Source organism: Oryctolagus cuniculus, chromosome 14 (assembly GCF_051225735.1).
Source record: "Oryctolagus cuniculus isolate XC-2025 breed Fujian yellow rabbit chromosome 14, ASM5122573v1, whole genome shotgun sequence".
NCBI lineage: Eukaryota > Metazoa > Chordata > Mammalia > Lagomorpha > Leporidae > Oryctolagus > Oryctolagus cuniculus.
Window position 1 is genome coordinate 60,781,784 of NC_142880.1, and position 11,133 is coordinate 60,792,916.

An 11,133-nucleotide genomic window follows, 5' to 3' on the forward strand; every position below is an offset into this window, starting at 1 on the left:
CTTCGGATGGGGGTGGGTGCAGCTCCAGCCATTGCAGCCAATTGGGGAGTGAACCAGAGATAGAAGACCTCCCTTTCTCTCTCCCTCCACCTCTCTCTGCCTCTCCTTCTCTGTGTAACTCTGACTTTCAAACAAATAAATCTTTAAAAAATATATATAAAAAATGAAGTTTTAAAATGAGAATCTGTAAGATTATTTTCAGTTTTCTAAAAGGAAATATTTTTTAAAAGATTTTATTTATTTATTTGAAGGTCAGAGTTACACAGAGAAAGAGGGCTCTTCCACCCAATGGTACACTCCCCAGCTGACCGCAACAGTCAGGACTGTGCTGATCTGAAGTCACAAGCTTCTTCCGGGTCTCCCATGTGGGTGCAGGGGCCCAAGGACTTGGGCCATCTTCTGCTGCTTTCCCAGGCCATAGCAGAGAGCTGGATTGGAAGTGGAGCAGCTTGAACTGGCTCCCATATGGGATGCCAGCACTTCAGTCCAGGGCTTTAACCCCCCGCACTATAGCGCCAGCCCCGGAAAAAGATTTCTTTAAAACAAAACAGAGGGTGGGCATTTTTCCCAGTGATTGGGACCCCTGCATCCCATATTGGTTTATTGGGTTTGAGTTCTGGTTCTGCTTTCAATTCTACCTTCTTGCTAATGTGCACCATTGGAGGCAACAGTGATGACTCAAGTAATAGGGTTCCTGCCATCCACATGAGAGACCTGGGTTTGGTTCAAGGTCATGGTCCCTTGTCTTTGCCCAGCCCAGCCCCAGCCATTGTAGGCATTTGGAAAGGAACCAGCAGATCAGATAGCTATCCTGCCCTCTGTGCCAAATCAATCAATCAATCAAGACAGAAAAAGTACATCCTTAAAGAAAAATGGAACTTCATCCAGATTAAGAATTCTATAGAACAATATGAACATCAATAAACAGACAAGCTGCTGATATTTACATGTCCTGTAAAGATTGCCGACAGAAGATCAATATCTGGAATTTATTAAAAAATGAAGAACCTCCTGCAGAATGAATGAAAAAATGACAACTTTGCATTAGAACAGTTCTCAAATATTTTACACTCCTAAAAAGTGAGAACACAAGAGATTCTGTGTTATGGATATCAGTTGATATTTACTGCATTAAAATTAAAACTGAGAAAATTTAAAGCATTAATGTATTTACAATAGTACATGTTTTATAATAATGATGGAAAATAACTTTCTGAAAAAACTTTAATGAGTAGCAGCATTTTTCTACATCTTGTTCAGTGACATAGACCTTGCTTTCCTCATGTCTCTTCCAGGGATCTTCTCCCACTGGACCCATCTGGGTCACCCCAGCTCAATCTCCCTCGGCCATGTGGAGAATCAGATTCACAGCTTCAGGGACTGGGACAGGATGTGTCTGAGGGTGGGAGGTGCGTTATTCTGCCCACCACAGTCTCCATCACAGGGTTGTCGTGGTGCTACAGGGACAGTGCCTGTGAAGCTCACAGTCCTCAGCCGGAGCAAATGGCCCTGCCTTGGGTTTCGATGAGACTCAAGTGTTTGAGGGCAGACACTGGTGTTTTCAAAAGTCTGGGGAAAATGGAATTTTGAAATCTATACATAGTTCTTCATGCTATACATTTTCCATGAACTTTTTGAAGACCCCCACATATGCATGGATATTATACTTTTTGTACCAAAAATCAACTCATTTTTAATTCTCTCTTTTTCTTTTTAAGAATGTTTATTTATTTGAAAGGCAGAGTGACAGAGAGAAAGATCTTCCATCTGCTTGTTTACTCTCCGAATGGCTGCAACAGCCAGGGGTAGTCCAGGCTGAGGCAGGAGCCAGGAACTCCATGTGGTCTTCCACATGGGTGGCAGGGGCCCAAGCACTTGGATCTGTCTATGCTGCCTTTCCAGGCATATTACCAGGGGGCTGGATAGGAAGTGAAGCATCCAGGATTTGAACCGGCACTCTGCCACAGGGTGCTAGCTAAGCATTGCTAGCAGTGGCTTAACATGCTCTTCCACAATGCTGACCCCATTAATTCTATTTTTCTATGAGATTTTTGAATACCTTCATAGAGGCCCTGTCTTCCTCTCCTGCTCCACCATACGTAACACAGTGCTGGCTCTGTGGTAGGGACTTTAGAAATCCTTCCAGGGCAGCATTCTACACTAAATTCAGCACACACACAGAGGAAGCAGCTTGTGCATGTTTTAAACACTGACACACGAATCCCCTAATAAGACGACGTGTATCATATTAGAAACAAGATACACCACTTAGTCTTCAAACATTATTGCACTTTTAACTTTCATAATTTGACAAAGCATTCATGAAATTATTGGCAGACTAGCTTTAACAGCCAAATAACCCCTTTAAGCAGATGTTTACTGTCCTAAATGGTTTATTAGGTATGAATTTTACAAGCATGACTTGAGTTAGCGGTCACGGTGCAGCTGGAGGGTATTGCGCCTTGTCCAGGCTGCATGGCAAAAACCACCAATAGTGTGATGGAACTTGTGGCTCTATCTAAGGCTGCGGCTCCTGCAGCCTGCAGATGTCAGCCCCTGCGTTTCCCTGTGCTTGTGGACCGGTTTTGGTGATCCACTGGGTGTCAGGATTTCTTCTGATGGCTTTATACAGCTCAATGATAATAACCTCAAAGAATTTGTATGTGGAATCTTCACCAACCCAGTACGAATTCAGGACTCTCAGAGCTCCACAGTGGTACTCAGCTCATTCCTCAGCAACAGACTGAAGGCTTCGTGCAAACTTGAGCTGGTTACCACCACGACGGACAGGCTTGCCATACATTGCACCCTTCGGAGCTGGGCGCTTGTGGCCACAACGGCACACACGAATCCTATAGCTAACATAACCTTGTTTGGCCTTGTAGCCCAGACAGGTACATCCTGGGAAGGTGGGCATACCAAATCGACAGTTAGAGAGGTAGTATCACTTTGCAGGGGTACAAGAGATATGACTCAGCTGAACTCTAACCAACCAGTTACACCATAACGTAAGGACCTCCACTAGGCTCGCTTTGAATAGCACCATTTGAGGCCCAAGCCTCCTGTGTACTCTTTTTTTTTTTTTTTTTTTTTTTTTTTTTGACAGGCAGAGTGGACAGTGAGAGAGAGAGACAGAGAGAAAGGTCTTCCTTTTGCCGTTGGTTCACCCTCCAATGGCCGCCGCGGCCGGCGCGCTGCGGCCGGCGCACCGCGCTGATCCGATGGCAGGAGCCAGGAGCCAGGTGCTTTTCCTGGTCTCCCATGGGGTGCAGGGCCCAAGCACCTGGGCCATCCTCCACTGCACTCCCTGGCCACAGCAGAGGGCTGGCCTGGAAGAGGGGCAACCGGGACAGAATCCGGCGCCCCGACCGGGACTAGAACCCGGTGTGCCGGCGCCGCTAGGCGGAGGATTAGCCTAGTGAGCCGCGGCGCCGGCCCTCCTGTGTACTCTTGGGGGACTCTCAAACCCCACCCAAATCATAGCACCCTCCACACTTTTTGGGAGACAAAAAGTGTGATGCTGGTGCAAACTGTGGGAGGGCTAAACTAATCTCCCAGGCTTATGGTTTACTTCTAAGGGGAGGCTCACCTGTTAGGAAAACGCTCCACTCCTCGGCTCCTGTTATTCCCGGGGGAGCAGGACGTACAGTTATTAGGTTGATGTGTTTGGGAGACGCACTCCCAGGCTCATCAGCTCCCTGCCTTTCTCCTTCATGGGGCTGGCTTCTCTGCTGGTGGAGTGTGTGGCTCTGGGTCTGTTCCAGGCCCAGAGAGAAGTGAGCAAAGCATTAATGCCTGTGCTCCTGCAATAATCCATTTTATCTCAATTAGTCTACAACTCAGATGGGAAAAAGTTTGCTGTACAAATATTGGCTTCCTTGAGGCACAGTAATCCAAGGGCATTTTTGCAATCATAATTTGTAAGAGTGAAGAGCTTTTGCTGTAAAACAAACTAACATTGGTTATTTTAAGTAATAACATCTGCCACAGAGACTGGAAAGGGCCTTAGCAGCAGGAGGTCAAAAAATGCATATGAATTCCTCTAAAGGAGATGCTCAAGCTCACTCAAACAAAAGGAATCAAAATTACACTGTGGGGGAAAAAAGTACCATTTTTTGCTTTTTTGTAAATTTTAAGAAGCTTGAAAACATTATCTGCTGAGAAAGTGGAGAAAAACAACCTGTATACATGGTAAATATCTATAATCTTTGACACCAAAATTATAATTTTATAAACATACTCTACAGGATTTTACCAGCAGTATCTTTCTGTAAAAGCAAAAAAAAAAAAAAAATCCTAAATACCTAGATGCCCATAACTAATAAATTATGGCACAGCTACAAAATGACCCACAAGATACAGATCATCTGCTAATGCAAGCAGAGTGCATCTGTGTGATGTGGTGGTTGAAGGGCCAGACCCGTGGCTACTCTAGGTGTGGTGAGCCAGGTAAGGGGAGAAGAGGTAAGGGCTGAGACTTGCCTTCACTGTCACCCTCTGTACACATTTGGAATTTCATACCAGCTGCACACAGTGGTCATTCCGAGAATATTATTCTTCTGGTGGGTGGAATTTTGAAGCTGTTTTCCTACCTAACCCTCATCAAGGATGCCTTGCTTTAATCCCCAAAACCTGTGAATATGACTAAACTATGGCTCCTCTAATTGTTATGTTTTAAATAAGCAGAGCTGACCTTCAAATAGGGAGGTTTTCTAGGTGGGATCTAATCGAATCACAAGATTCTGCATTTCCCCTTTTAAGAAATCGATAGTGAAATAAAAAATATTTATTTATTTATTTGAAAAACTGTGTGACAGAGACAGAGGAAGAGACAAGGAGAGACATCAGCTGGTTCATTCCACAAATGGCCGCAATGGCTAGAGCTGGTGCAAGCCCAAGTCAGGAGCCAGGATCTGCTGGGTCTCCTACGTGGATGGCAGGAGTCCAAGTACTTGAGACATCTTTAGAGGCTTTCTCAGGTGCATTTGCAGGGAGCTGGATTGGAAGCGGAGCAGCTGGGACTTGAACTGACACAAATATGGGATGCCAGCACTGCAAGCGGCAGCTGCTTAATCTGCCACACCACAGTGCTGCCTCCATGACACAAGCCCCTTTAAGGGCTATTGCTGGCTGGCAGCAGGAAAGGAAGTCAGAGAGGTTCTGTTGAATGAGAATCAGATGCCCCACTGTTGGCTTGCAAGATACAGGCGGTCACATGCTGAAGAACGTGGGTAACTCTAAGGAGTTAAAGGGTCCCTAACTGAGAGCAAGGAGTAAGGCTCCAGCCCCATAACCAGGAGAAACTGAATTCTGCCAACAATCTGAGAGAGCGTATAGGTTGGTTCTTCTCCGTAGCCTGTAAATAAGAGTGTGGGCTGTGTGCGAATCTACTACAGGTGGGGAATATCCAGCCCATGGGCTATATAATGCCCTTGAAGTAATCTGGTCTGGCCCTGCCAAGGCAATGCAGGCAGGGATCAAAATCCAATACATCTGCGGCTGGCTAATTCTTAAATTGATAATTTTGTATGGCCCGCGAGTGATATGAAAATCCAAATAGCCCTTGGCAGAAAAAAGATTCCCCACCCCTGCAGGGAGAGAACACAGCAGAGGCAGGTGGCACTCTGACCTACACAGCTGTGAGCTAATCAAAAGCCATTTACAGCTGTGTGGTTTGTGAGGCTTTATTATGCAGCAAAAAAAGCTTGCATGTTCTTTACTGCAATTTACAGAAAGCAGTGGTCATATAAATGACAGAAGGCATGCCGCTGATATTTACTGAGTATCTATTATGTGCTGTGCACAACCTTGTCTGTTCTTTTGTTTTTTCATAGAGAAGGAAGAGGAGGCTCAGAGGTCAGATAACTTGCTCACGGTCATAGGACTGCAAGACGTCAGAAGTTACCCTTGAACTTGGTCCTGCAGGGTCCTTATCCTCAGGCGCTTTACCACCACACAGCTTTGCTGGGCGGATGTCACACCAGGCCTTCCACCAGGAATGATAATAAAGACATGAGATGTAAACGCAGGACCCACAAGTATTTACAGATAAATTCTAGAAAAAGAAAATGCAGGCAATTTGGAAGATACCCAACTTACACAGAAAAATCTAACTGGAATAAAATAGAAGGTGGAGAAACACGGTTTAACCACAAGACATGGGAATGAAGAGGGCATTAGAGCTGATGTAACAGCCAGATGTGGTGAGGGCTGCTGCTGTCCCTAGGGTGTGTTGCTGTTGGGCAGGTTCTGGAACAGGAGAGCCCTGCTCCGTCCACTCTGTGTTCGGTCCTGGAGCATGGAGCAGGGCATGCTGGGGCTGGTGGAGACTTGAGAGTGGGTTGTCCTGTACAGTTGAAAAATTTGCGAACATCAAGTTGTGGATAATTGGAAATGAATCCAAGATACTTAGCAACATTTTGCTGGAGAAAGGCGGGCCAGGGAAAACTCACTAAGTGCTACTGTTTGTTTCCCTGTCTCCCAGCCATCCTTCTCTGTTCATTCAAATCCTAACTTTTCTGCAAGTCAGACTTTAAGTGGAGCCACACCTCTAGAATTTATGGGACCTGGGGGAAGAGAGCAAATGGAAACCCACATACCATATGTCTTGATGCTGAAAGGTGTAAATTAAGCCAACAAACTATTAAATATGTTCTATCCTCTTACTTTGATAATTATAACATTATGAAGTTCAGAAAGCCCAGGCTGAGATTTTGAGTTCTCAGATTCCTTAACATTCCCTAACCCAAAGAGGTGGCATGGGAAGACCTGGCCCCTGGGGTCCCACCCACAGCTCTATCCTGCCCCAGGGGGACCTTGTGTGTGTTCATATGGCTCTTCTTACTCCCACCAAAGCTCCACCTAAACACAGTCTCGGAAGAGACCCAGGCAAGGCCCTGCCAGTGGGTGTGCTGTCATTGGTGCAGGGAGACTGGCAGCCCGAGTGTCTGAATTGCGGCCTGAGTCGCAGGGCCTTATGAATTCCTTGCTCTCTGGGGAGCAACAAAGGACCCAAAGGCAGGCCAGAATTAGACCCCTCCAAGGCAGAGGAACCGAGGGGAGCGAAAACTCCCCTTCTGTGCTCGCACAGAGTCCTTGGCTAGGCTTAAGTATTTAAAAATTATCTATTTTCCTTTCATTTTTAAGACAGGCAGAGATAGGCCGGCGCCACGGCTCTGTAGGCTAATCCTCCACCTTGCGGTGCCGGCACACCGGGTTCTAGTCCCGGTCGGGGTGCCAGATTCTGTCCTGGTTGCCCCTCTTCCAGGCCAGCTCTCTGCTGTGGCCAGGGAGTGCAGTGGAGGATGGCCCAAGTCCTTGGGCCCTGCACCCCTTGGGAGACCAGGATAAGTACCTGGCTCCTGCCATCGGATCAGCGTGGTGTGCCGGCCGCAGCATGCCAGCCGCGGTGGCCATTGGAGGGTGAACCAATGGCAAAAAGGAAGACCTTTCTCTCTGTTTCTCTCTCTCACTGTCCACTCTGCCTGTAAAAAAAAAAAAAAAAAAAAAAAAGGGCAGAGAAGCAGAGACATCTTTTCCATCTGCTGACTCACTCCCTCAAATGCCTGCAGCAGTTGGAGCTGGGCCAGGCTGAAACCAGGAGCTGGCAACTCAATCTGGGGTTCTCATATGGGTGGCAGGGATCCAGTGACTTGAGCCATCACCTGCTAACTCCCAGGGTGCACATTAGCAGAAGCTGGATGGGAAATGGAGGCAGAACTCCATGCCAGGCAGTGAGAAGTGGGGTGCGGGCATCCCACGAGGTGACGTAAATCACCGTGCCATGTGCTTGTCCCTGGGCATAAGACCTAAGGAGACATAAGACTAACAGCAGAGAAGCACACACATTTAATTTAGTCCTTTTTATGTGTACTTGGGAGCCGCCATAAGAAAAATGAAGACGCAAAGAAAAATGAGGGCTGAAAGCGTGTGTGCTGTGTTGGACAGCAGTAAACTGAAAATACGGCACAACAAAGAGATTGGAGCTGGGGCTGTTCATTACAGAAAAGTGGCTGGGAAGGGAAGGGGTGGTTTAACAAGGTCTGTTTGCTCAGATTTCTCCTGCCCGGACTCCTGATCTCTGGGGGGGTAAGAATGTCTTTCTCCTGGGACAGGAAAGGCACCTTTCACCGGGGAGCCTCATCTCCTGCTTTCACAATGACAAAGGAAGGTCAGTGTTTCCTTCTTGCACCTGCACCTTTACCTGAAAGTAATCCATATGCCCATATGCATATTCTTTGTCCCTATGGGGCAGAGTGTGGGGTCCTCCAGTTGACTGAGCTACGGGGCAACATTGAATTTTCCCATAAAGCTTTCCTGACATCCTTCCAGCCTCAGTACGTCTTCCTTAGAACTCCTCTACCATTTGTTATCTGCTGTATGCTGCTGTGAGAGCGAGCCACTGGGACTCTCCAGGATAGGCTCTAGATATTCATTAACGGTTGCATCTCAGAAATTGAAGTAGAAGGGGCGAGCTGCCTTCCCTCATGGTTACAAGATGGATAGCACTATCAATTGGGACACAATATTGTCCTTTTCTGAGGTGGATAGAGAGAGAGAAAAAAGGAGGAAAGAGGCAAGAAAAGGGATTATCTATCTATCTGTTGAGAGAGCCCTCTGTACCCCACTAGAGAAAGTCCTTTCTGTCTGGCTGGGCCAACTGGAGCTACAGAGACATTGACACCAGTAGCCTGGAGAATGCAAGTGTTAGTAAAATGGTGCAGCCTTCTCTGTGGTGTGATCTACACCCTGACACCATCCTAGGCTCTAGCCCCTGCCGCCATGGCTGGAAGCCAGGTGACCCCACGGCCCAACCACCAGTGTCGGCTCCACCCCCATCATGAAGATCATGAAGGGATTCACTGCTCCTACTTCCCTGCCTGCCCCCCAGCAAAGGTTTAACAGGATCTGTTCCTGAACACGTGGCTCTCTCTTGATCTCTCTCTCTCTGCCTCTCCCTCTCTTACACTCTCTTTCTCCCTCTTTTCCTTCTTTGCCCCTTCCCTCTGGTCTGTCAGGTTTCCCCACCAATAAACCCATTCCCTTACTCTGGTGTTTGATGTGTTTTGTGGTGGCCTTACAGCAAGGAGAGGACGTCTTCAAGTAGGTCAGTGTTACTAGGATTGGCTGAATAACCAGGAGCCATCCCCCGAGGTGGGTTGGAATAGCATCTCTTCAGTCACATGTGGAAGGGGTGAACACCTGGACAAAATCTCAAGTCTCTTAAGAAGAAGGAAGTAGTTAGGAGTCTGGCTGCTGGAAAGACAACCGTCAGTGGACACCACACCACCCAAGAGGGGTTAATCTCCCCTCTATCCTCCCTGCCCTAACCTGTTCCTCCCAGGATAAAGGGGCAAACACTGTTACTGCTATCCAGTAGCCAAGAGGATTGAGGGGGAAGGCCAGAGGGTGGGGAGAGGCTTTGTAGATGGCACTCTCCTGAGGCTACAAAACAGTCGTGAAAGATGGTTCTGGAATTTTTAGAGTAAGGCAGGACATTCAGGTGAGGTCCATGGCAACAAATGGGTCAAGGGGGCCCTTAAGAACAGGGGCTGTTGAGTGTAGAATTTGAGCATTGTTGCTCCAGTGCCTCCCCCCACTCCCATTAGCCCTGTGGGCAGGGCTTCATGCACATGTGAGCTGTGCAGTTGCTCAAACAGGGCCTGCACGCAGAAGGACTCTGTTGGACTTCATGTTCTTTTGAAGTCATTCAAAAAATTTTTTTTTAAATTTTTTATTTATTTATTTGACAGGTAGAATTACAGACAGTGAGAGAGAGAGAGAGAGAGAGAGAGAGAGAGAAAGGTCTTCCATCCAATGGTTCACCTCCCAAATTCTTGACTTTGAACATGAGTCTCCACATCCTCTTGGTGCTTTGGTCCTTGTGAATCACATAATTGGTTCCACTTTTAGGGGAAGTCCCTCAATTTCTCTATGAGAATATTTAAAAAGTAATTTTTGTTTATTTTTATTTATTTGAAAGGCAGAGGGAGAGAGAGAGAGAAGACAGAGATACAGACAGAAAGATATCTCTCATTCACTAGTTCACTCCCCAAATGCTTGCACGGCAAGATTTGGGCCAGTCTGAAGCCAAGAAGCCAGAACTTACTTTGGATATTCCATGTGGGTGGCAGGAACCCAAATACTTGGTCCATCATCTGCTTCCTCCTAGGGTGCACAATAGCAGGAAGCTAGAATCAGAAGCAGAGCCAGGACTCAAATTCAGCTCTCTGATATGGGATGCAGGGCTCCCAGGCAGTGTTTTAAGTGTTGTGCCAAAAGCCTGTTCCCATGAGGAGATTTTATGAATTCTTTTCTCACAGCTAAAAAAACAAAAACAAACAAACAACAAAAACCAAAAAACCCTCAACTAGCACATCATGAAACCGTTGGCCATAAATTTTAATTCTTAGTTCTTTTTTTTTTTTTTTTTTTTTTTGACAGGCAGAGTTAAACAGTGAGAGAGAGAGACAGAGAGAAAGGTCTTCCTTTTCCATTGGTTCACCCCCTAAATGGCTGCTATGGCTGCTACGCTGCAGCCGGTGCGCTACATCAGTCTGAAGCCAGAAGCCAGGTGCTTCCTCCTGGTCTCCCATGTGGGTACAGGGCCCAAGCACTTGGGCCATCCTCCACTGCCTTCCCAGGCCACAGCAGAGAGCTGGACTGGAAGAGGGGCAACCGGGACAGAATCCAGCACCCCAACCAGGACTAGAACCTGGGGTGCCAGCACTGCAGGTGGAGGATTAGCCAAGTGAGCTACAGCGCTGGTTCTTAGTTCTTTTCTACCGAGATTCCTGATGAGTTTGCAGATCTTACGGTGTGTAAGCCACGCCACATAGTTCTGCTGGGAAATGCGAATTCTTGATGAAGTCTGGCGTGAACTTGATTCCCAGCACGGGGCCTTACTCTACACCCTGCCTTGTACCTACGTTCCCATCCCCATGGTATCATCCAGACCTGAGCCAGTGTCTCCAAAGAGCAAGAGTGTGAAGGATCAGAGGATCAGAGCAGATGTTTATACAGGATCTGTGAAGACAAGGCAGGGTACAGGTGCATCTGTGACAGGCAAGATTCCATTTTACATACTGAGTTGGAACACGATTCCTGTACTTAGCATTGATTTGTTCCTGCAAG

The 11,133-nt window shown here is 47.1% G+C and overlaps 1 pseudogene; it reads right to left on the minus strand.

Moving 5' to 3' along the window:
* Positions 1-2,427: 2,427 nt before the first annotated feature.
* On the minus strand, positions 2,428-2,934 carry LOC149122341 (large ribosomal subunit protein eL15 pseudogene; annotated as a pseudogene).
* Positions 2,935-11,133: the final 8,199 nt, after the last annotated feature.